We start from the raw sequence: 27,866 nt of genomic DNA, 5'->3' as shown, positions 1-27,866 counted from the left end.
CCAGTGCTTGTATTATTGTAAAAGAGGATGTACCACTTTGGCTGCACTGTGACATATATATGACATATGCTGCATTCCATTTAGAAGTGATCATCCCCGTGCACTATTCCCCTAAAAGATTTTTCAGAGTTTCAGAGGACTGAAAGGTGTAATAAAAAGGTAATTTTGAAATATTTGTAAAATATTTTTTTTACTGAAAATTCAGTTTGTAACAATCCTACAGCATGGCCATCATTATTGTTTTCCATTCGAAGTGCCCTATGAAGACATAATTTATGCCATTTGGAATATGGTATGTCTTCTTGTGACAAAACCTGAAAAGACTGAGACGCATTAATAAAAATCGGATTTTTATCACCAACGTATGTGGTTTGTATCAGGACTATGAAGGACTACAAAAAACCTAAACTGATTTGAATCGGGTTGGCTGAAAAATCTTATTGTTTCTGACTGTGTGAGCATAGCCTTAGTGTCCGTGGTAGAGGTCCATGCAAGCACACTGAATGAATTGTATAATCTTTCATTGTTGTGATAAAAAGAAAAAACATACAAATGTTTGGATGTTTTGTATGTTCTTTTTTTTATCTGGACAGTGATCCTGATTTCTCATTTAGTGGTTGAATGATAAGTGTAGACCTGAGTTTGGTGTAATCCCAGATAGCAATAAGTCGGCGGTCCGCTGGCGGTGCGCCGGCGGCAGTAGAAGCGGCAGAATGGCGACATCGCAAACACGTTTGACGGCGATACGCGGACGGCCCGCTGGCCAGCCGCCGATCAAACCAGACAAATTTCCATTTGGCGTTTTAATTCCACATTTCAAAGTACAGTAACTGTCATTGAAACAAGATGTCAGATCACTGAAATATAAATAACAGAAAAATACAAACGTTATATATACACACACACACACACAAAAGAACATGCAGGTTTCCAATTTCTTTTTTTTTTTTTAAAAAAACACTATTGTAACACTTACAATAATTGTTAATAATATAAAGAGGTCAGCTCTGGGATGAAAAGAATTACCAGTAAACATAAGCAATGAGGATATTTGGTACCAAAGAAAGTGCAGGATACCAAATAAATTGAGGTATAACATCATATTTACAAGTCATTTCTAACAATAGGTTAAGTGGTAATACTTTAGAGTAAAGCTCTGGAGTAGAATATACCATTATAACTGCAATGCTGACCTGTGGCACAAGGATTTACAAGCTATATTTAACAATAGAATAACAGTTAAGCACTGTGACGGAATGAAAGTAGAATTTTTGGTACTAGTTAATGTGCAATATCAAGTATCAGAGGTATGAAATAGGATTTACAAACTATAATAGAATTGTTAAGCACTGACGGAATGAAATTAGCCAATACTAAAGTCACGGTAAGTAGAATATTTGATACCAGATAATGTGCAAATATCAAGTATTAGATGTATAATCTAGGATTTACAAGCTATATTTAAAAATAGAATAGTTAAGCACTGTAACAATGAAATAAGCAGCACATTGTATATGAAATAATTGAGATCTTTGGTATCAAGGAATGTGCAGGATAACAGGTATAATATATATTTTGACATTCAACTTACACATGACAAGTGGAAATAAATATAATTAACAGCAGAAAATCTGGCTGTAGAGAACACAGCCAATCAGAATGTCTGGAGAGGTTGGGGACTGTGTGGCGTAGTGGGCTAAGAATCACCGGTTTTCCCCGACCTCCAGAATGAGGCAGTGCAAATTAGCATATCTTCAGTGATTCCACGTGCGCCTGTATAAAAGGACAAACCATCCCATATTCATCCAAGGAGCTGCCCTCAAAGCAGGGTCACGAGAAAAAAAAAAAAAAAAGAGCAATTTCCACAGTGAACAGTGTGGATTGGGTGAGTGTAGTCTGACACTTTTAGCAGGCTTTTTAGGGGTCTTGATGTTACTGACTGCAGGATAAAGAAAGGGTTCCAGTTGTCAGTGATGCTGGGGTGTCAGTAGTCAGCCTAGGTTTAAGGGGTCGGCTGTGGGTCCCTCTCAGCTGTGCGGCGCCTTTTCCACCTTCATGTTCAGATGCTCCTTTCAGGTAACGTTAACCTGGATCGCCTCATCAGTGGCATCCTGTGTTGCCGGGTTCTTCCGGATGGCTCCTGTAGAAAATAAAGATCTGTCATTCCATTTGAATGGCATAAGGTCATACACATCTACTTAAATATAAAAAAAATATCCAACTTACTTTGAACAATGGTCTTCAGGAACATGTCTCTAAAACATGCTTTATGCCCTACACCAGTCCAGGTTGTATTGATGGAAAGGTGATTAGAGAAGATACTCTGAAGCATTCGCCACACGGTTGTCTTTAGGTCCCTCCCACATTTGATTGCCAAAAACCGAAGCTGAAAATACAAAAAAAAAACATGTTACAAATTACATTTCTCTGAAGCGTCTCATTAAATTAAAATGTGACAGGCTGTGGATTCAGACTGTAGAATATGCAGTGTACGATCTTAATTTTACTTTTTAGATTACCCTATGGCGTTATAAACGAAATCGGCACACTTACAAATCGTTGCTGGAGCTCTTTGGCTCCGCACAACATCGCCAAATGGCTACGCACAACATCGCCAAATTCCAAGACGTCGCAGCATTAGGGTTTGATCTGCACCTACAGGGGTTCCCAGAATAAAAGAATAAAGTAGTCAGTCCTGGTCCTTCAACTACTAAACTATGACATTTATATCTAGGTCTACTACATGTACAGGTGGCCCCAGTGGGAATTAAACCAACAACCACAGGTGTTGTTTGCAAGTTGTACCTGATTGCCCAGTGCGAGCAAATGTCTTCAACATTGTCCCAACTTGCTTCACCTGCTCTTGAAGCGAGCCGCTGTCATCTGGGAAGTAACAATATATTGATTAGCAATACACTAAATATAATAGTAATATAATATAACCACAATTATCATACCAGTAACTTTGCCTGTAATTTCTATCCACAGTATGTTATGCATGGCATACAAGTTCATAATGAAGAACCCTTATGATAACATCAATTTAATTTTTTTTCTTTGAAGCAGAATATTTGTTTGTGAAAGGGGAGGAAAAAGAAAATGAAATATTGGTATACAGATTTTGGTTGATATATCATACTGTACAGTGAAATGTGCTATTGTTATATCCCTACTCACCTGAAGGATGGATAGATCAGGCAAATCTCCAGTCAGGGCTTTGTAGAGAGTGTGCTCCTGCATATCCACAGGTATTTTAATTCAAACATGCAACATTTGTAATAAATCTACAATATTCAGCCTTTACCTTACACCCTCGGTTGTTGCTCTACACTTTTATTATATTAAATACTTATTTATATAGCTTGCTCACTGAATAATCATGATAGCCTAATACTTATAACATGAGATTGCATCTTAAACGAATGACTGAGTTGAAAACTTGAATAAGAACGCATTTTACCCAGAGGGGACCAGTTAGGGAAACTTACCTGCCTACAATAACTGTTTTCATTTGATTTGAGTTACATTAAACATGAATAACCTTAGCCGAGTCCCCAGGAACATCGGGCTATTAAAGTAACAAGCCTATAACTGCGGTCTTATTAATTCTAGCTTCATTATACACTCAAACTGTGAGGTTTATCTGCTTTTACTTACATTGCTCTGTACATAATATACTGTTTTTTGTTCTTTATATACAGATTGTATTAGATTTGCACTACGTGTGTGTATGTGGGTATGTATGAAGGTGAGTGTATGTACGTATATGTATAATTATTTATTTTGTGTTCTTTTTGTTTTTAATTACCTATGTCTTGCTGCTGTTTTTTGGTATTGTTTGTATTGTTGTTGACTGGTAGCTCCTGTCACCTAGACAAATTCCTTGTATGTGTAAGCATACTTGGCAATAAAGCTGATTCTGATTTTCTCATGGACCTGTAACACAATGCCCTGACAGTGACTTCACCGGTGTCCTGATCTTTATTAGAAACTGAGAGGAGACCAAGTTAATATAATTGATATGACAATTATCACAAAAATTAACAAACAGTCTGCTTTAAAACTAAGAAAAAACAAGCTTCTATACTAACGTTACATTAAAAATGAACACGTGGTGAACTAGCTTAGCCGCTATCTGCCGGCACACCACATTAGATTAAAATACTTACCCTTGTAGTTGTGCAGATAACTCGATATGTAGAGTTTAAAGCCCTTGTCCCTCTTGCTTGTCGGAGCAGGGGACCAGGCATCAACAATGCGATGAACATCGCTGACGCGTATTTTCGGAAGATTCTGGAGACATCGAGTAAAAAGACATTTTGGGCGACGCGCAAGTAAACCGGAAACAGATATGGCGACAGCGGAACTTCACAGTTCAGTCTTTGTAATGTGTTTTAGCAATAAATTTTTAACATTTATAATGCGTTTACATTTTTTTTATTGCCTTTACAGGGACTTTAACACTTTCTTAAACATTTGTACAGGTTGGGGTTGGAAAAAATGTAGACATAAACGAAATTTCTGCGCAACTGTGAAACCAGAGGATAATTTCGCTTTTTCATTGAGTTTATCCTTCACGTCAAAACAGGGATTGTCATGTTTGTGATAGATATCACCATGGTTGCAAATTAATAAAAAATAATTAAAGTATACCCGATATTTTGGCCATGTTGCAGATGTCTTTCACTGTTCACTGATACAGGCATTGGTGAAAAGTCTAACTTCATCAATTTATTCTGCTAAATTGTTCATACCCTGTATTAAATATCTATTTTAAAACCTAATCAGAATCAGAAAGATATTTATTGCCAAGTAAGTTTTACAAAAAGGAATTATTTTTGGTTTATTGGTGCATGTCTCAATGTGCATCAATCAAAGAAATGTAAACAATTTTCACCTGTGCATAAATAATTCAATATATTTTACATATATTACTGTATAATCGCTTCAGAGTTTCAAAGTAATTTAAATGTCATTTCCTAAACCTTACCTTATCATGGAATCAAGAGTCAAGAATCTGTTATAAACCCTAATGGCTTTGGAGCAAAAAATAATAATAGCCAACATGGCTGGTCGATTTTGAGAATCTAAGCTGTCCTTGTAGGCTATTTCAAAGCAGCTTGCCGCCGGCCGGCCGCGGTCGATTGCCGCGAGGCAACCGCCAGAGAAAATGAAGCGGGCGGCCCGCCGTCTGACCGCCGGCGGCATCTCGCAAGAAATGGGAGTGACGAATTCGGCGGCAAACGCTTCATCCCCGCCAGTGGGACGCACCTATAACCGACAGCTTGGGGACGGCGGCAAAAAGAAGCCGTGTGGACATTTTTTGCTATCTGGGATATTGCTATTATTTCTATGAGCCAATGAATTCAAGTATAAAAATACTGTACACAATAATCAACTCCATGCAATGTGACTCTGTACTTGAGAAGGCTTTTAATGGTACAAGTTTGCATAAAATTTTTTGAAAAATATTTACAGGAGTAAGTCCTTTTTTTTTTTTTTTTACATTTTAAACCATTTGTACACTATGCTTCTGCTTAACTTTTTATCCCGACTAATGCCAAATGGCATATTTTAACTGTTATTTCGTATTACTGGTAAAGAGGTAAACTTTGATGTCTAAAATTGGGTTGGAATTACATTTCATAGGTACTTTCATCCTAAAATAAATATTAAGTTTCTTGCGTGACAATAAAAAGATATTAAGCCTGAGACCAATACCAGTCCATGTGATTTAAATGAATCCATCTGTAGTAAGCAGTGCTCAAAAACAACCTGTAAAGGGATCAATGGAAAGGAGGAGGCGAGAACCGGCTTGACAATATAAATAATAGTTTTAATGACAAACTTAAAAGGCAAACACATGACGGACATGTCCGTAAACGATCTCTCTCTCCCGCACGATCCTCCGCAGTCGACATTTATCCCTCTTGGAGGCTTGATTAGCCTAACACGGGACCGGGTGTGTAGGTTCACGACCTGGCCCCACCCTCAGCCCTGCCACACAACCCAATACATTTTCACTATGCAGTCCTTTTCATTCATTATAATTTGCATGTAGGATATATCAGATGTTTATATACCACTCCACAGATTTAATATTAGCAAACTATAGTTTTGGCAAATAGTTTAGGACATCAACTTTGTGCATGACATGAGTCATTTTTCCAACAATTGTTTACAAACCGATAGTTTGACTTTTAATTGACTATATCACAATTCCAGTGGGTTAGAAGTTTACATACACTAAGTTAACTGTGCCTTTAAGCAGCTTTGAAAATTCCAGAAAATTATGTCAAGCCTTTAGACAATTAGCCAATTAGCTGCTGATAGGTGTAGTGAATTGAAGGTGGACCTGTGGATGTATTTTAAGGCCTACCTTTAAACACACTGCCTCTTTGCTTGACATCATGGGAAAATCAAAAGAAATCAGCCAAGACCTCAGAACAACAATTGTGGACCTCCATATGTCTGGATCATTATTGGGAGCAATTTTCAAATGTCTGAAGGTACCACGTTCATTTGTACAATCAATAGTATGCAAGTAAAAACACTATGTGACCACGCAGCCATCATACCGTTCAGGAAGGAGACACATTCTGTCTCCTGGATATGGACGTAGTTTGGTGCTAAAAGTGCAAATCAAATCCAGAACAACAGCGAAGGACCTTGTGAAGATGTTGGAGGAAACAGGTAGACAAGTATCTATATCCACAGTAAAACAAGTCCTATATCGACATAACCTGAAAGGTTGTTCAGCAAGGAAGAAGTCATTGCTCCAAAACTGCCATAAAAAATCCAGACAAAATTTTGTAAGTACACATGGTGACAAATATCTTACTTTTTGGAGAAATGTCCCCTGGTCTGAAGAAAATAAAATTTAACTGTTTGGCCATAATCACCATTGTTATGTTATGTGGAAAAAGGCTGAGGCTATCAAGCTGAAGAACAAAACACCCAACTGTGGACATTTTCAACCTGTCCCTCTCCCTGTCTGTAGTCCCCACATGCTTCAAAACGTCAATCATTGTGCCTGTACCATTGTGCAAGCCAAAATCACTTGCCTAAATGACTGGTGTCCTGTTGCTCTGACCCCCATCATTAGCAAATGCTTTGAGAGGTTAATCAGAGATCACATCTGCTCTGTGCTGCCCACCTCTTTGGACCCATTGCAGTTTGCCTACCGCAACAACCGCTCCACTGATGATGCCATTGCATCTACAATACACACTGCTCTCTCCCACCTGGAAAAAAGAAACACATATGTGAGAATGCTGTTTGTAGACTACAGCTCAGCATTCAACACCATAGTGCCCTCCAAGCTTGATGTGAAACTCCAGGCTCTGGGCTTAAACAGCTCACTGTGTAGCTGGATCCTGGACTTCCTGTCAGGCAGACGTCAGGTGGTTAGAATGGGCAGCAACATCTCCTCATCACTGACCCTCAACACTGTTGCCCCGCAGGGCTGTGTTCTCAGCCCACTCCTGTATTCCCTGTACACATGTGACTGTGTGGCAACACATAGCTCCAATGCCATCAATAAGTTTGCTGACGATACAATGGTGGTAGGTCTGATCACTGACAATGATGAAAGAGCCTACAGAGAGGAGGTGCACACTCTGACACGCTGGTGTCAGGAGCACAACCTCTCCCTCAGCGTCAGTAAAACCAAGGAGCTAGTAGTGGACTTCAGGAAGAAAGACTGAGAACACAGCCCCATCACCATTAATGGAGCACCGGTGGAGAGAGTCAGCAGTTTCAAGTTCCTCTGTGTCCACATTACTGAGGAACTCACATGGTCCGTCCACACTGAGGCCGTTGTGAAGAAGGCTCACCAGTGCCTCTTCTTCCTGAGACGGCTGAGGAAGTTTGGAAAGAAACACCACATCCTCACACGGTTCTACAACAGTAATGTAGAGAGCATCCTGACTGGCTGCATCACCGCCTGGTATGGAAATAGTACCGCCCACAACCGCAAAAAACTGCCAGAAACATCATCGGAGGTGAGCTTCCCTCCCACCAGGACATCTATAACAGGCGGTGTGTGTGAAAAAAGCTCGGAGGATCATCAGAGACTCCAGCCTCCAGCCACAACTGGGCTGCTCTCACTGCTACCATCAGGCAGGCGGTATTGCAGCATCAGGACCCGCACCAGCCGACTTCATGACAGCTTCTTCCCCCAAGCAATCAGACTTTTGAACACTTGATCTCTCACGATCAACAGTCAGCACTGCACTTTATTAATCTTCATCTTATTATCTCACACTGCACTGTCAAATATATTCTCCACAATATGACTACTGCATATATATATTTTTATATTCTCTTATTTTTATTTTTTTTATTGTATGTGTATTCTATATTGTGTGTATTGTTTACTGTACATTTGTATATTAGTATTGTGTTGTGTAAGTATATGTACATTTGATATGTAAATTGTGTTGTGTAAATATGTTGTTTATTGTAAATTGGTATATGTCTCTCCACTGTCATGACTGCTATGTTGCTCGGAACTGCACACAAGACTTTCACCTACTGTTGCACTTGTGTACACAGTAGTGTGACAAAGTGATTAGATTATTTTGTTTTCATTTGATTTACAACAAACACTCTGTAATGATAGGTTATCAAACTTTTGCAGATGCTGTTCTTGAGGTCTGTTCTAATGAATATTGTCCATATTAAAAAAAAACTCTGTTTTGTCCGAATTAAGTAGGAGAATTGGGACATTTCATTGGGTTTTTGGGAAATATAAAGTATCATCTGTATAACAGTGAAAACTAATTCCATGGTTCCTGATATTGTCTGCAAGGGGACTCCTATACAAGGAGATAAGCAGAGGCCCTAAACTGAACCCTGTGGCATTCCATATTTAACTTTAGTTTGATCAGACACTTCCTTGTTTACACAGACACAAATGGTAACGGTTGGATACATAGGGCATAAACCAAGCTAATGTTTTACACAAATGCCAACATAATTCTCAGGCCTATCCAAGAGAATATTGTGATCTGTTGAGAGCAGCACTAAGAACTAAATGCACTAGAAGCAAAGGCAGCCATGATTAGATGATAAGAGCAAGTCATTTGTAACTGATAAGTGCAGTCTGTTACTATGATGGGGCCTAAATTCTGACTGAAAATCTTCACAGATAACATTTCTCTGTAAAAATGAACATAGTTAGGTGGATACTTCCTTTTCTAGTATTTTTTACATAAATGGGAGATTTGAGATCACTTTGTAATTAGCTAATTCTGCAGGATCAAGCTGTGGTTTCTTGATAAGTGGTTTGATAACTACCAGTTTAAGTTGCTGGGGACATGCCCTAAGTTTAGTGAGGAATTAATAAGATGAGGTTCTTACATTACAGGAAATGCCTCTTTCTGGAGCTTAGTAGGTATGGAGCCTAGCATGCATGTTGTCATTGTTGCCTTTAATGCTTTAACCCTCTGGGGTTGATGGACATGCCGGCGCGCCCTGCCGGCATTACAGCGGAAACAAAGTAAAATTCTCCGTCATTTTGGGGCATACAGATAAGTGTAAGACATCATTAGAGACTATAAAGGGTCTACTTTTATTTGTGTACACTCACAATAACAAAAAAACATTGTGCTTTTATAAAATAAAGAAATAAAAAGGGTGAGCTGTAAGCAGTCTCTGGGTTCACAAGCATATATCTGAAACACGTCACAAAAATGAACTGAAACTCTGCGAATACTTATCACACACACAAACTACTTTTAAATACAACAATTCAAATTTAAAACAAATATCTCCTGCAATGTAATCTGTATTAAACAAAGCGATGTACAGTTTTACTGGCTCAGCTAATTATCTCTAATGTGATCACACCCACCAGCAGAGCGCGCTATTTATACGCAAATGTGTTGAGACGATCAAATCAAATGGTAAAGCCTTAAAAACAAAGTCATTCACTTTTCTGCACGTTTGGATGAACGCACGATACAAAAGTGAGAAAACTCCTGGATAGTGACGAAGAGCTGGACTCCGATGAACGTTTGTATTTTGAAGAGAGACTTGATACAGCCAGGGAGACAATTTTGGACGAGTAAGTCATTTACTTTTCATTAACGGACATGCTATTTTATATAAACATTTACATATTTTACTAGTGGGACTGTTTCCAGACTTACCAGCCAGGATTCAGAGTATTGACATTTGAAATATGACTCCTAATAAGCAAGTTTTAGTTACATTTAAATGCTGTTTCGGATAAAGCAGGTATTTAAATTGTATGCTGTATAATATAAATATGATATGTAATATGATATAAAAATAATATGAATGTTTAGATTATATTTTATCTAGTGTTTATAATGCCTCATTATCATCAACAAAGCTTGTGCTTGCAAATATGTGTTAGGGTTAAATTAATAAAATGCATTTTATATATGCCCATATTAGAAAATCAGCATATTCTAATGATTTCTGAAGGATCATGTGACACTGAAGACTGCAGTAATGATGCTGAAAATTCATCTTTGATCACAAATTGAATTTTACAATATATATAAAAGAGTTCAGAATATCAATGTTGTTCTGTATTTTGGATCAAATAAATCAAGTCTTGGTGAGCAGAAGAGACTTCTTTTAATGGTAGTGTAGGTCTAAGTAAAGTCTTTATGTAAAGAAAGTATATAGTCAGATTACTTCTTTTAACTTAAAACTTGATTTGGATCATTAAGTCTCCTCACATTCATTCTCTATCCTTCATTGATAGGCCCAGGGGAGGGGTCTTTCTCTCTCATGTGTGAATTACAATGAATATTCATGATCATTCACGCCTCCTCGCATATTAACTTTCAACACTAAAATTGTCTTACAAAAGTTAAATTACTATATTGTTTTGTATGAATGAGTGATCAGGATGGTTTTCACATAATTTTGTAGCAAAAACTCTAGGCTACAAGATCCAGTTCTCAAACGTCTTGTGGACAAATGTTTAGTATGTGTTATATGACCTTATTTCAGTGACTTAAAATGTAAGTTTTTTCAAAAACCATGCATAAATGTTATTTTCAGATAACATGTGTTATCAGACTTTAGCTATTAATATGTTTTTAAGCAACTGAAAAAAGCACAAATGTCAAGGCATGTCAAAACTTCTCCAGGGCCCAAAATACCCTCAGACCCCAGAGGGTTAAAGCTGCACTATGTACGATTTTTTGGTTTACAATTAACAAAAAGTTAATTATTGAGTACATAAAATTCCATGTTCAAAACCCCGTTTTTATCTTACTCTGATTCACTACAGTAAGTCTACAAAGCCAATAAACAAATACCATTTTCCCAGCCTTCTATATATATTACCTCCTCGAATGCCACCACCCTGCCTATCTTTGCACCACTCCTTAAATGAGGATGCTCCAGCCGACTTCCTTCCCCTGAGAATGAGCTGTCTGCTGATCATAACTCTGGCTAGGACCCATTTTTATATGTCTATTCCCTATATTAATGACTACCCCATTGCCTAGATAAAGATAAGATAAAGAGTCTGGAGCAAAATGAAAACTGAGTGTCCAATATGTCACACATAAAGCTCTGAACCCTCAACCAAACTTCTTGGATCTTAACACACCACAAAAAACTTGGGGTGTGTCCCCATCTTCTGATTGCCATTGCCAGCAGGTGGGAGTGTCTTTGAGTCCAAGCCTATACAATCTAGAGGGGGTCCAATAGATTCCATGTAAAATCTTAAATTGCATCAGGGTGCACCCTTGCATCTATAGATGTAGACTTGACGTTTTTTTTTAATCCTAGCCCACACTCCCTCCTCCAATACCAAGTTTAAATATTTCTCCCATAATCTCCTGAAATTACCTGTAACTAAATCATACAAATGTGCTGGGAATAAAATGCCAAATACTTAATGTCCTGTTTGGGCCACTGGAAGGCGCCCTGCTAAAAAGCTGTTACTGGTCAGTACGCTGTCAGAGCCAAAGCTCAGCTTAGACCAATTGACTCTCTATCCTGAGAGTTTAGAAAAGGAATGAATAATTCTGTGGTGGCTCAGTGGTTGAGGCTCAGGGTTCCTGACCAGAAGGTTGGGGGGGTTCAAGCCCCAGCACCACCAAGATGCCACTGTTGGGCCCTTGAGCAAGGCACTTAACTCCAGGTTGCTCCGGGGGGATTGTCCCTGTAATAAGTGCACTGTAAGTCGCTTTGGATAAAAGCGTCTGCCAAATGCATAAATGTAAATGTAAAGCAAAAGCTTATGTGCCATACCACCACCCCTGGAAAATCATCTTCCTTTCTTATTAGGGCAAGACAGAACTCTCTATCTTCAAAAAACGGCTAAAAACACATCTTTTCCAAAAGCACTTTTCCAAAAAATTATTTACATTTCTTGTTGCACTTAAATCTGTTTTGTATACTATTCTGATGATAGTGAAACTTTGTAATATGGCACTTTTTGTACCACTGTCCCCCTAAGATGATTCGCTGATGTTTTTTCCTCTTTTGTAAGTCGCTTTGGATAAAAGCGTCTGCCAAATGAATAAATGTAAATGTAAATGTAATGGGGAAAGAGGCCAGAGTAAAATAATCTGATAATAATCTATACAGAGTAAAATAATCTGAAATCAATAAATGTTTGTAATGGGGAAAGTAGATATCTCAAGTTGCAGGGCCAACGCTCATTATAGTGTTTGATAAATTCTATCTATGTAGATGTTTTAAGGATTAACAAATGTCAAGTTAGGCAGTTTGTTAGTTCTGCTAACAAATATTGAGCTTCGGAGGATATCTTTGGATGTTTCTCTGGTTTTTCCAAGGTATCTTATCACTATTAATGATCTTCAGGAGGGATATCTCTGTTCTTTTAACGTTTTTATCCTTCCAAATGTCCTGGTGAGTGTACTTTGTTTTTATCTGACCATTAATTGTTATATAGTTATACATTCTGAACAAAGTCATATCAAAACCAGTCAGGATGTGGTTATTGGAAAGAAAAGTTAAATTGTCTGTGTGAGAACGTGCCCCCTCGACCCCAGAGGGTTAATGCTAAACCTAACCATGTTGAGTCAATCAGAGCTCAAACTGTTATTTCAAATGTTTCCCTCTTGCATGTGCCACCAAGCCCTGGGCATGTTGATGAGAACATTATCAACCCTCCTCAGATATAGAGAGTGGTTGTGGAGCATGTTATCTGCAGCAAGTCTGCACCCTCACATGGTACTAAGGGAAAGAAGTCCAACAGGGGGTGTCCGAACAGCCTAAAATGCAGTCTGTGGACGCACTTTGTGGATGCTGCGTGACACCCCTAGATGATTTTTACGAAGCGCAGGACAGCTCCAGGGCCTTCAGGATGGCCTCGTGTCCTGGCTTGAGGCATCCCCCGGTCCGGGAGGGGGCGGAGCTGTCCATGAACAGCCTATTCTGCCTCCTTACCACCTAAGTGACACCAATGCCCCCCGGGGTCAGATGACCACCCCCGACCACCCCCCACATCCATGGCCACCCTAAGACTATTTATATAATATATTTTTTATAAAATAACACATTTATATGACTCTGCGAGTCCCCCTGAACAATATGCAACTTTGAAACTTCAAAATTCCTCTGTCCATGAACAGCCTACATTTTTGAATGGGAAAGGTTGTACATGTGATGTCCAGATCTCAGTTTCTGGATGACATTGGAAGCTGAAACGCATGGTCCTCTGCTTGTCTTGGTGTCCACATTCCATGGTGTGAATTTCAAAAAGACTGGAGAAACTTAAAAATTCAGCTAAAAAAACTCAAACCATTTGAGTTTATTTAGTTGAAAAGTTTGACTATCTAATCTTCTTCATATTTGCACCACGAATAGAGGATGATGTGACAAGCATAGAAATACATGTTTCAGCCTCCTGTGTTATGCAGGAGCTGATATTTGGACATCCCATATACAATCAATCATATTAAAAAATTTAGGCTGTTCATGGACTTTTGAAAAGGAATTTTGAAGTTTTGATGGATGAACATGCAGCAGGATGAAGTGCTGAGTCACCTAAATAGGTTTTTTTTATTAGATTAAATTATTATGTAGCTTAAAAAATGTCTGTCCACGGACTGCCTACATGGAGCCTGTAAAATCTGTTGCAGTTAAGATGCTGTTTTGGATGTTTTTTTAGCTAAAGTCTCCCATGTACAAAGGCCTCAGATAGGTGGTCTCTGGACAATCCATTTTCAAGACATATTTATTATTTAGGTGCATATTTGTAAATAAAACCATTTGTATAACACTCTGGGCACACCACAGAACATTTTGCAATAACTTTAATGTAAAAAACACCTACAGCTTGCATTAAAACGTCTGTCCACAGACAGCCTATGTGGCGCCTGTCATATATCTATGGTCTCCCAAGTACAATTTATTACGTGGTCTCTGGACAATCCATTTTCAAGACATTTATTATTTAGGTGCACATTTGTAAATAAAAGTATTTGTATAACACTATGGACTCACCATTTAACAAATGTATGCAATTTAAAACTCAGAAAAATGCATATTTTTGCATAAAACATCTGTCCACAGACTGCCTATGTGGGGCCTGTCCAATAAGTTGCAATTTGGCACTTCCTCTATGACCTGATGAAAATAACCTTAAATTTGATGCTAAGACCTAGGGGCTTCGAATACTTATATTTGGGCCCTCAAAAACAAATTATTAAAAATCTCAACGATTGGGAAGTACTTTTAAAAACATCTGGAAAATTAATCTGGAAAATTTTAGGTGCACAAGTCAGCAAATTAAGCACTTAATGAAATCTTTCAGACTTCAAACTTTGCACACTGTGTAAGGGGCCCCTGAGAAGCTGTATATTTCAAATTGGAGTCATTTGGAGCTTTCTGAGGGGTGTCCATGAAACACCTACAGAAATGAATGGAATAAGTTGCTCATGGGATGCGCCCTGGCAGAGCGTCCAGAGGTCCCACGGACCCCAAATGTCTTATGCTGATGTAAAGGGTTAAAGAAAAATGCATTTACAGTTAGGCAATAAGAGATGTTAAAAAGTCATTGCAATAGTACAGTTCATTAGGTTATTGCTAAAATAAACAATGTGTTTTAAAATAGACACCCATATAATTTTTTTGTAATATTGCATCTTAAATGATTACTAAAATGCCAATTTCATTATAGTGTACTTGTTACTGTGGTGGGGCGATACTTAAAGAGGTCATTAGGTGGCGCATAGCGCTTGGGAGGAACTTAAAACCCTTAGGAGGCAAACGCTGCAGAATAAATACTGCAGTCGAGCTGAACACAAACTAAAGTTTCTGCCTCATTGTTTCTGCATATAGGATCTAAGAATACACACAACCCCTTGACACCCACCAGGTCGGGGGGGGCAACACTGACATGTCAAGTAGCCCTTATCGACATAGTAAGAGGACTAAGGCCTAGGAGGCAAACAAAATGTTTTCATTATTTTCAATAGATCTCTCTGCCTGTCATAGAATCCTATGAGACAGACTGCCTGAGAGGCCTAAATGCACCAGTACATTCATCAGATAATTTATAGTTGTTAGGATGATTTTTGGGATTACACCACATGCAAGGTGCTCAGGGCTTCCCATTGAACACATTTATATAACCCACAAGTCTTGAAAATTTAGATTTTGCATGAAAAATTACTGTCTACAGACCACCCACTTGGTGGCCTTGAAATAGATTGCATGTGGGCAATTCCTATGTGAACTGGTGAGAATAACCTTAAATTTGGAGCTAAGACCTGGGGGCTTCGAATGCTTCATCGTAAGGCCCTTAAAAACAACATATTCAAAATCCATGTCCCTCAGAGTTTGGGAAGTACATTTAAAAAAAGTACTAAAAAGAAAAATATTCTAGAAAAAATAACTAACTTTTCATTCACAAGTCAGCCAATTAACCACTTAATGAACTCACTCAGACCTCAAACTTTGCACACTGTCTAAGTGGCCCCTGAGAAACTAAAGATTTCAAATTGGAGTCATTTGGAGCTTTCTGAGGGGTGTCCACCTATAGAAATGAATGGAATAAGTTGCTCTTGGGCTGCACCCTGGCAGAGTGCCCAGAGGTCCCACAGACCCCAAATTTCACACAGTGGTAGTCCGATGTCCATCGAAAGACATATCGAGAGCACAAGACTCTAGAAAAAGGAAAGACTGTTTTCGAATTTATGGAATATTCTCCTACACAGGCCTCTTGCACTCAAAGCTTAACAGAGCCTCTTGAATTAGATTAGAGACAACTAGAGCAAGGGTTGGGATTTACACTCAGGAAGGTTCTAGAGAATTTGGGGGGCCGATTCAGGGGGCCCTGACAGTCAAGGATCTCAAATTTCAAGGTGCTGTGACCTTTGGAACCCCCTTAGCAACTTAAACAATTGAGATGGTATTACCAGTTCAGCATCAATCAAGTTCCCTGTGGCACTTGAAAATGCTGAGACCGATACACAGGCCATGGCTATTCTTAACCAATTCAATTCATCAATCTGGGGCATTGGGTATGCATCAAACTCTGCGCTCACTTTTCGGTAGTCTACATAGAACCGTACCGTCCTGTCACTCTTAGGTACCAGAACCACAGGGCTGGCCCAGTTGCTATGTGACACTTTTATTACACCCATATCGAGCATTGCCTCTAATTCTTCCCTAATGACCTAATGGTGGTCTCGATATGGTGCTCTATGAGGTTTGTGCGACTGGGGAGAGGCGAGAACACTATTCCGCTTGCAACTTGGTTACCTCTGTTAGCTGCAACAATGAGAGGTGGTCTCCATATGGGACTGGGGTAAATTAATTTTGTTTGAGAGTCACCTCCGGTCTGAGCTCTGCCCTCTCGAGTACTACAGTCGCTAAGGCCATAGGGACTGTCTCCCTCGATTTTAGGAGATTGAGGTGGTAAATTTGATGTGCTCCACCCCTATCAATTTGCTTAACCTCATAATCAAGATCTCCGACTCGCCGTTACCCCTTTCCACTAAGTGAGTAATTTAGCTTAAGAAGTGCTGTCGGATCTGCTCGGCGGTCTGGCCAACACGCTGTAGAAAGGCTCTCTTCAAGTCATCGTTGACGAGGAGGTTGGCTGCGGGGAGATTTTGCGCTGCAAGCTGCGCTTCCCCAGAGAGAAATGGCAACAGTCGGGCCACCACTGATCAGGTGGCCATCCCCACACCTCAGCCATCTACTCAAAAAGATTGAGGTAGGCTTATGGATCATCAGCCGGCAGCATTTTCACAAGGGTGACGGAACGCCTGTCAGTCCTCCACTTGGTCCTGGGCAGGAGTTGAAAACGCTGCTCCAGCTCTAGCCGCAGCTTGAGGACTCCATGAAGACTTATCTCCTCAAATCCCGGGTTTCTGCACCAGTGTGACACCATGTCAGGGTTCATGTGTGGAAAATGAGGAGATGGGTAGCAGTGACACACTTAAGGTCAGATATTTATTCTCTTTCTTTGGTGTGCAGCGTATATACTGTTTGCTGTCTTTTCACTCTCAATGATTCACTCTCAAAATAAACATAAACTTATTCACAATACTTGATGGATTAAACACTCAATATAAACCAATGCCAACACTGCACACTTGTTCTCTCTCTCTCCCTCTCTGGTGTGTTTTGGCTGCTTTATAGGCCTCTCCCTGCTATCAATGTATGTAACAAGAAACAGCTGTTAGAAATAATGTCAACCAGCTTGATGAGCCACACCACACCCTCTCTCCCACAAACAGACACACAACCACGCCCCCATCACCCTACTTGTCTACCTATTTCCTCCAGCATCTTCACAAGGTCCTTTGCTGTTGTTCTGGAATTGATTTGTCACTTTTCGCAACAAACTACGTTGATATCTCGGGGACAGAATGTGTCTCATGGTGTTTATACTTGTGTACTATTGTTTGTACAGATGAACATGGTACCTTCAGGCATTTGGAAATTGCTCCCAAGGATGAACCAGACTTGTGGAGATCCACAATTTTTTTTCTGAGGTCTTAGCTGATTTATTTTGATTTTCCCATGATTTGCCAAGCAAAGAGGCACTGAGTTTGAACTCCTCCTATCAGAAGCTAATTGGCTAACTGTCTAAAGGCTTGACATAATTTTCTGGAATTTCCCAAGCTGCTTAAAGGCACAGTTAACTTAGTGTATGTAAACTTCTGACTCACTGGAATTATGATATAGTCCATTAAATGTGGAACAATCTGTCTGTAAACAATTGTTGGAAAAATTACTTGTGTCATGCACAAAGTATATGTCCTAAACAACTTGCAAAAACTATAGTTTGCTAATAATACATCTGTGGAGTGGTTAGAAAAGGAGTTTTAATGACTTTGACGTAAGTGTATGTAAACTACTGACTTCAACACTACACTGATCAGCCACAACATTAAAACCACCTTCCTAATATTGTGTAGCTCCCCCTCGTTACACCAAAACAGCGCCAACCCACATCTCAGAATAGCATTCTGAGATGCTATTCTTCTTACCACAATTGTACAGAGTGGTTATCTGAGTTACCGTAGACTTTGTCAGTTCGAACCAGTCTGGCCTTTCTCTGTTGACCTCTCTCATCAACAAGGCATTTCCGTCCACAGAACTGCTGCTCACTGGATGTTTTTTGTTTTTGGAACCATTTTGAGTTAACTCTAGAGACCGTTGTGTGTGAAAATCCCAGGTGATCAGCAGTTACAGAAAATTTCTAACTAGCCCATCTTGCACCAACATTCATCCATGCAATTATCTAATCAGCCAATCATGTGGCAGCAGTTTGGTGCATAAAACATGTAGATATGGGTCAGGAGCTTCAGTTAATGTTCACATCAACCATCAGAATGGGGAAGAAAAAAATCTCAGTGATTTGGTCCGTGGCGTGATTGTTGTGCCAGATGGGCTGGTTTGAGTATTTCTGTAACTGCTGATCTGATTTTCACGCACAACATTCTCTAGAATTGACTCAGAATGGTGCCAAAATCCAAAAACATCCATTGAGTGGCAGTTCTGTGGACGGAAATGCCTTGTTGATGAGAGAGGTCAACAGAGAATGGCTAGACTGGTTTGAACTGACAAAGTCTACAGTAACTCAGAGAACCACTCACCCCTATCTTGACATTGCAATGTCTTTCTACCAAGCTGCCCGGAGAAGACACATCCCGTTATCTCACACACAGTTAGTGTGGACAAGGGTTTCCGCATGCTCAATTCAGACATTTATTTGAACATTGCCGCAAGTATTTGATTAAACCCTAAATATGTATTAACAAGTCCTCAATCAGAGGATTGGTCATAGCCCAAGTTTTTTGGCATTGTGCTAAGATTCAAGAATTTTGGTCGAGGGTTCAGAGTTATGTCTGTGAGATCCTGAGCACTCAGATTTAATTCTGAACCAGATTTAGCTGAAAGTTGATTTAGTGTTTTCATGTGCTATTTGTGTTGATTTGAGTGTGGAATCAATAAAAATAGTTAATGACAAAATAAAAAAAAAAGCTGAACTGCTAGAGAAAGTAAGCGGGTCTGCACCTTACTTGAACATTCTGCAAATCCTCAATCTGAAACCACGTATAACACTATGTAACACAATTTTTGTTCCTGGGTAGTAAGTGTTATTTCCTAATTGTTTATGCCTCAAAAGTGTAGAAAATGGCTATTATTCCCCACAAACATTGCTTTTGTGACCAGGACAATGATATTTTGAAATGTACCTATTTCCAAAAAGAAAATGGGCGAAGTTGTGTCTTTTCGTTCACATAAAGTAAGAAAAACAACATTCGAATCCAAAGTAACATGTACTTATACTAAAGTACCATAATTTCCGGACTATAAGCCGCAACTTTTTTCCCACGCTTTGAACCTCGCGGCTTAAACAATGACGCGGCTAATATATGGATTTTTCCCGCTTTAAAATTTTATTTAAAAAAAAAAAAAAACATTCTGTGACGTGCTCAGTTTTTTGCCGGCGTGAAGCTTTCATTAGACCAATGAAATTGCCTAACGGGTTAAGGTCAAACAACTTTTTTGTTTACTGTTTAGATTAAATCGAGCGCGCTCAAACTTCCCATCATTCTGATTACGGTAGTCATTTTGTGACCCTAATCATGGCAAAGACACAGAGAAATGCATATGATGCAGCTTTCAAGTTGAAGACGATTGATCTGGCTGTTGGAAAAGGAAATAGAATTGCTGCACGGGAGCTTGGTCTTAATGAGTCGACGATAACGTTGGAAACAGCAGCGTGAGGAATTGACTCAGTGCAAAAAGACAACTAAAGCTGAGGCTATTCAACTCCGACACCGAAGGAGATGACTTCAGTGGTTTCAGTGCACAGGAGGAGGAAGATAGTGACCAATGACTTTCTTGGTAGGCTACGGTTTACTGCAAATTTTTTATTTTTTGTTACAAGCCGTGTGTGGCAGCGGGGGCGTGATCAAGCGCCCGCCCGGGAGAGAAAAGCGGTAAGGGCCATTAAAAGCCTTACCTGGAACGTCAAGTGCCCTGCTTCACGTGTCCACCAGTGTGACAGTTTTCAGCAGGGCACTTGACGTTCCAGGTAAGGCTTTTAATGGCCACAGCAATGTTTACAACAAATTTTATAAAGTTTCTCAATTCTTGGTCTTCTATGCGCCAACACTAGACTCACTCACTCACTCACTCACTCACTCACTCACTCACACTCTCTCTCTCTCTCTCTCTCTCTCTCTCTCGGCTCTGTGGCTGCTGCCTTTTTATGCCGCTCTCCCCATGCTTACTGAAATTAGACACAGGTGTTAGACATAATTTAGCTGAGGTGTAAGCGCCCTTACCGCTTTTCTCTCCCGGACGGGCGCTTGACCACGCCCCTGCTGCCACACCGTGTTTCGTTAAAGCCTATTTATTTTTGTTACAAGCCGTGTTTCGTTAAAGCCTATTTATTTTTTTTACAAGCCGTGTTTCGTTAAAGCCTGTGTAAAGTTAATTTGTTTCAATGTACCGATAGGCACCTGCGGCTTATAGACATGTGAGGCTTATTTATGTTCAAAATATTATTTATTTTTTAATTCAGTGGGTGCGGCTTATATTCAGGTGCGCTCATTAGTCCGGAAATTACGGTAATACAAAAATGACTACAAAGGATTTAGGAGTAGTTTTTCGAGATTTTCTTTTATACTGTAAATCACTTTCACGAATCTGCCCCCAAATGTACTCATTATACTTCAAGGAGTCCAGCAAGGTCTTGATGCTGTTGTAATCCTCTTTGAGGTGCACCAAGTTAGCCAGGGGATGAAACGGGTACTTGTTACCATTATGGTGCCTCACGGCTTTGACGCTCCTGGATGAGCTGTAAATGTATAGGCGCCACTCATTCTGGTTACAGGCAATTCCAATTGCCTCGAACAGACTGGTCACATTGTGGCAGAAGCAGAGCCCATCTTGATGTGAAGAAGCTGGAAAAAGTTTGGTGACGCTTCCTCTGATCTGCGACTTGCACAGTTTCATCCAAGAATTTCCACTGCTTGTGCCTAGATGTCAAAAGTTCAGCATTGGACTTGGTGAGACAAAGATATCTAATCAAGTCGCTGAGGTCTTTTTGGTTAGGTAGTATGGGTTTCTCTCCTCAGCTCCACCTGTGAATTTGTCATCTGGATCTACAACATCTTCCTCGCTCTCTGACTTGCTGCTCTTTTATAAAGATGGCTGCTCTCTCTCCAGAGGAGTGGGTAAGGGGACCTCATGGCAGTGTGGCACCTGGGCAATGGATGAAGGAAGGTCCGAATACGTGATAGCAGGTGCACCATGCAGAAGTAGCAGTTGCTTGAATGGTCAGTGGGTTCCCGCAAAATTCTTGGGATAGCAAACTTCATGGCTCTCTCTACCCCACTATACAATCCTACAAAAATACACTTATTTCACACATGACTAATGAGATTAAAATATGCCATGTAGGCCTCGTACTTCTTTGAAGACGCTTTCACAGAGTACTATTTCGCTCTTGTCTTGATAAATTGGCCATAGACATAGCAAAATGCATCTGCCAGATGCTTGCAGCCTCTTGATGCCATCTCAGAAAAAAGCAGATATGTAGCCACTTAGACAGCTGGAACTAAACTGAACTGGTGGGCTTAAGACCCCTGTATTACTATTTATGTTACTGGAAAGTTCAAGAAAGTTCTAGAAGTTACTCCAAGTTTACTCAGCACTGAATCTATCTGGAATGTTCTGGAAAATAGGTAAATGTAAAAATATCACTGTCCTGGTCACAATAGCAAAGTTTGAGGGGAATAATAGCCATTTTCTATCCTTTTGAGGCATAATCATACACAGGAAACCAAAATTTTTTTTTACACTGTGTAATTAGGCTGCATTATGTCTCCCAGTGCCAGATCATATGAATTTCTATGGAATATATGGATGATCAGCAAATCATTTTAACAGGGTAAGAACCAGATTTTTTCCCTGTTTTACTATTTTATGTCCATTTTATTAAATATGTTCACCTTTCCAAGTCCTGATACCACACCTATGTGTGTTTGTTTTCAATCACCCCACCACAGTGGTGGAGATTGTGGGAAAAGGTGGAACAAAGGCATATGAAGCCAGGTAAACCATGGCAGTGGAGAAAGTGAAGCATCTCCTGCTCTGGACCCCCAAAACCGGCATGAGAATAGAGGGGTGAAGCAACTAACATGATTGGCAGTATGCAATGATGTGCCCCTGAAGGTAATACCGCTTCGGGAGATCAGTCTCTTCGCAGGTCCAGGAAGGGAAATGGTAGGGAATTCCTCCACATGTGGGATGTTTATATTTGAAGAATTCAATTGATTGTGAAAAGTGAGAATCCCATAACAGATTTTGCAGTCAATTGTGGAGGACTACTCCCCTCCTTAAATATCACTGGTATCCATTGACTGAAACGTAACAGCTCACTTAAGCTTGTACCATAAAAGAAAGCAAAGCAATTGTGACATTAAACTGTGGAGAATTACTCACAGCTAATTTTATCTACACCTGCAGACCTGACAGAATACCAGAGGGGTATGAAAAAGAAGAAACTGTGATTGGTTACGAGTATGCTTAGATCAAGCTAAGATCTGCGAGTAAACTATCCAGATGAAGAGAATGTGACAGAACGAACTCGTCATCTCGTCATCATCGCCTGGCTCTGAGGGCTGTACTTCAGCCAGGCTCATGACAGGTGTGGGCAGGAGAGAGCAGAGGTGCATAGTTAATAAGCCTCGTTTAGCCGATGAGGCACACTTGATATGCATTTAGACTTGTCACCGCTTCAATTTAATCTCAGAGCACACCTCTTCTCGATGAGCTGGCTTCTATTATCCATGTGTGCAACACACTGGTATCCTCTCAGGCCCAGGAACAGAGCAGGGAGGGATCTGGCTAAATTAGATGAGTCAAGGATAGCACACGTTGATACCTTCCCCTCACACCTGCCGCTGACATGGGAAGACAGGCCATCAACCACTCTGCTCACACCTGGACACTTCCCTGACTTGTACTGAGCCCCGTTTCACAGCGAGTATGCCAGATCCCCCTTTCTTTTGGAAACTTATCGCCCTTTGACACTTTATTTTCCCATTCTGAACATTTTATGTTTATTATTATTTCCAATAAATTACTCTCTGAGGCTTAACGCCACACCCACTGTGTCTGTCTCTTGCTCACCTTGCCACAAGGTCTACAGACCTTTACATGTCAGTCATATTATTAACAGTTGTCTATGTTATGTATGTAACCCTAAGTAGGGACCGAGACACTGCGTCAGAGCTGATGCATTGGGAATAAGCATGTGGTCACGATGTCTGATATACAATAAATCCAATGTATTGCCACATGGCTTAAGTTTAAGTTACACCCAATATGGAGCTACATCACAAACTCCACATAATTGTCTGATTTTGTGCAAGAGATTTAGAAGCCATGACCAATAGCTGCCAACTGTATCAGCACGTGTGGCAAGCGTATAGTGGTGCACAATCGGACTACACATACAGGAATTATAAAGTCATCCCTGTTCCAGCAGACAAAACATGGGAAGCAGGAGTTAAACCCTTGTCCAAACTATAAAATCTGACAAAAATATGTAGAGAGCCCCAGCTTGCTGTCATAAAAGTGTCTTCCAAGGATGCACCTCTGGCCAAACTCCATGACGATGCCACACTCCTTGTAGAAGAAGCCTGAATATTCATAGGCAAAGGCTAATTGTGCAGCTCATAAATACTCTAAATTGCATCCACAAGCCAATGAGACAGCCTCTACTTAGTGAATAAAAACCCTCTGTTACAGCCACCAAACCATACAAACAGCTGTTCTAGCATCTCCTACTGGCTAGTACGATCACAAGATAAACTTGCAAACCTCTAACAAGGCACAGCAAATGCAACTCTCACTCTCTTCCAAATAAAATGGAGGTGGAGAGAAGGACTGGAAAGTAAATAAGCTGTGAGTGGAACAGGGTAGAAACAACCTTGGGTCAATAACCCAAATAAATGATGCCAATACCAGAAACAGAGCAAATTCTGAATTAACAAGTCCCCATTTCACTGGAAAGAATGGTTGGAGTTGGGTGTTCCTAAACATGGTGACATTTATGAAAACAGAGCTTTGAGATAATTTGAACAGAAATTTGGTATTTATAGGTCTCAATTTTACAGGTATTTACATTTGCGCCATCTAATTTGTACTATTTTTGGTGAGTAGTACACAGCCCCCTAAAGCTGCAGACACCCTCTGGTGCTCACAGCCTTTGGGAAGGGACATGAAGTGTCAGTATATTATTCCTTTTTTATTCATAGTATTGGTGATGGGGATGCAAGGGTAACATTTTAATCAGTTTGGACTCCCTCTAGATTGTTTATGCTTTGTTTAAAAAACACACCTACCTGCTAATGATGCTAGTTGGTGGATGGAGACATAGCACATGCTCTGTAGTTCTGCACTAAGATTCAAGAATTCTGGGTAAGAGACCAGAATTTTATTTGTGAGGCTTTAGTCACTCAAATTTCTTTCTGCCCTAGACTATGTATATTGGGTGATGGGGCGGTTAAAAAGCTGGGTTCAAACTAGTTTAATGATTGGCAGACAGATAATTCTTTTTTTTTTCTCCACCTTCTCCCAAATTTGGCATGCCTGGTTACTCACCTCAATCCGGGTAGCAGAGGACAAGTCTCAGATGCCTCCACTTCTGAGACAGTCAATCCACGCATCTTATAACATGGCTTGCTGAGCATGACACCACGGAGACTCACAGCACATGGAGCCTCGTGCTATTCTCCGCGATCCACGCACAACTTACCACAGGCCCAATTGAGAGCGAGGACTACTAATCGCGACAACGATCAGGTTACCCCATGTGACTCTTCCCTCCCTAGCAACCAGGACAATTTGGTTGCTTAGGAGACCTGGCTGGAGTCACTCAGTACACCCTGGATTCGAACTCGCGACTCTGACCTGGTGGTCAGTGTCAATAATTGCTGAGATACCCAGGCCTGGCAGACAGATAACTCTTAGAGTATGTAAACAAATGGCGCTCCCTCATTTCAAGATTGGTTCACTGAATTGGATAAGGTGGTGGCATTTGAAAAGATGTAATTCAAGCAGCTTGGTGGATTAGATGTATATGTTAAGAAATGGGACAAGTGCCTGTCTTTTCTGGAAGGCTCTTAGTGTACATGCGGAGAGAAACATGATAATGGTCTAAATTCTATCCTTTTTGGAATTGTTGTTTTCTTCTTTTCTCTCTTTATTTGTTAATTGTTGTATTTTTATTTTCTCTGTATTTTTTGTGTGTGTTTATATTAAATATATATAACCCAGGCTTTGACCATGGTGTTGTTTGTTGAGGATTCTAGTTGACCAGCCTGTTCATACTGTATCTAAATAAACATGTAATTTTATTCATACATAGAATACATGCATTTTGTTTTTTTATATTCTTTATGAAAGTCATGTTGTCCATGTTCACAGTGAGTTTGACAGTTGTTTCCATTCTTTTCCATTGTTGTCTTTTGATTTGTTTGATTTAAGTGCAATGCACTGCATTAATGAAAGTAGCTCACTAATCAAATGTATTATAAATACTTCAGAACTGAGGTGGACTGGCGGATACATTGAATCCTGTTGTTCAGATAAATATAGAATCTTCTTGTTTGTTTTTGAATATTTCGCAGCACATTATTGTCGGACGGTGTATTATCAGATGTGTTTGAAACTTTGTGTCCATCTCTTCCACAATCAACTCTGCAATCTCAACAGCTAATACAGCAGCACAGTCACTGTTGCAAATTTAAACTTCCCTATTTGTTGTCATGGAAAGCATTCATGTAATCTATTCAACCAAAACGATCAAGGTGGCACTCTGTGTTATTTAAGGGTGTAAATCGGACGTTTCATCATGATATGATCTTGTATCGATTGATACTTCAAAGTCTGCCATGATACCATTTCGATTTTGCCTGTTTTAGGCAAAATTCCGATATTATGTGCCTATTTTACACAGTCAATGAAAACAATTTTTGTCCTCAAATGCAACCAAAATATAATTTGACTATTTTATTGAGCGTTCTGAAAAATACAAATTTAGTATCCACATTGGGACATCCACAACAAAATATGGTACTTCAGATGTTGAAAACAATTATACAGATAATAATATAAAAAATAACATTACACACAATCGTCAATCATTTGATTACATCTTATTTTTCAGTTTAATCCAATTCAAAGTTCTTACATACCCATGACTTGTTTCCAACATCCATGCTATTTGCCGTTTTCTTAGCTACAACTTACACAGTTGTAATGAAAAATTCTGTTACAGTTAAAAATGTTAGTAAGGGTGTTGGTGTGTAGATGTGTAAAGTCTTATAACTGATGCTAGTGCTGGGCAGCAGTTGATTTTTCTTTCCCTCATTAGTGCTGTTCACGTTGTCAAGACATTTCTCATGTAAAATTTGAATGGGACGCATGTGCAATGGCTGAATCCATGCATTTCATGAACATGCGTTGTGACAAAGCAATCCGTACCATTCCTATACTTATTCTCCTGCCCACTTTTAATACTACCTACAACAGCATGACTTTGTATTAATTTTAAAGTCTGAGGTACAGAAAGTGAAGAGAAATGGAGGAGCTCCAGTGTTGCTCACCACCTGCACAGTTCTGCAGTCTCACAAATGTAGTTCTCTTAGGTAGTCAGTGACCCTTGGAGGTGTCCACCTGCATTACTTCCATTAAAGGCACTTTCATGCTCTGTGCTTCAGCTTTAGAATGTTTAAATTTGGTAAACACTGAAAAAATGTGGGAAGGCAATAAAGAATTTGCTTATATTTTGATCTAAAGGACATCCACTTCTCTTGGATGATTTGTAGAAGCTTCTTAACAATGGACCTCAAGCCTTGGGAGGTGTCTAATTTTGGGATGTGCAAGGTAACCATTTGTAATATTCAGTAAACTGCAAGGGTTCACAAATGTAATTTTTATTTTTATTTTTTGGGAATAAAGAACATTGAAATATGTACTGAAAAAGATATGCATCAAACACAGTCCACAGTGAGGTATTAAGCTTAATAATGTAGCACAAAACTTAGATATTCAAATGAAAAAATCACTTACATTAAAATCAAACCTGATATGAGTCAGCAAATGCTAGTATTGACATGTGCATGGAGTTGCAATGCAGCGGTTTATTAGTCTCTTCAGAATACTATGATTTGTAAAAGGTTTAGCATTTAACTTGTGGAATTATTGTCTGCACACCATTGCAAAAAGGCCTTGTGCAATTATATTTAAAAAAAGCAGTGCAGTAATTTTAGATAATGTTCAGGTGCATCATGGACCTATTTTTTTTAATCTCCCCAATCCCAGTATAAATCATGGTAAAAAGTATCAATTGTTTC

General features: G+C 39.6%; 1 long non-coding RNA gene across 1 annotated transcript in view; it reads right to left on the bottom strand.

Moving 5' to 3' along the window:
• LOC127633779 (uncharacterized) overlaps window positions 1–4,371 on the bottom strand; it is a 33,288-nt gene extending 28,917 nt beyond the window's left edge. Inside the window, exon 1 of the long non-coding RNA XR_007969257.1 lies at window positions 4,170–4,371. This is a non-coding gene — a long non-coding RNA (uncharacterized LOC127633779). The remainder of the gene's footprint in view (window positions 1–4,169) is intronic.
• Between the last annotated feature and the right edge of the window lie 23,495 nt (window positions 4,372–27,866).

This window comes from Xyrauchen texanus, chromosome 40, assembly GCF_025860055.1.
Source record: "Xyrauchen texanus isolate HMW12.3.18 chromosome 40, RBS_HiC_50CHRs, whole genome shotgun sequence".
In the NCBI taxonomy this organism is placed as follows: Eukaryota; Metazoa; Chordata; class Actinopteri; order Cypriniformes; family Catostomidae; genus Xyrauchen; species Xyrauchen texanus.
The sequence above is the reverse complement of the archived record's forward strand: the minus strand, read 5'-3'. Positions and strand labels throughout refer to the sequence as shown.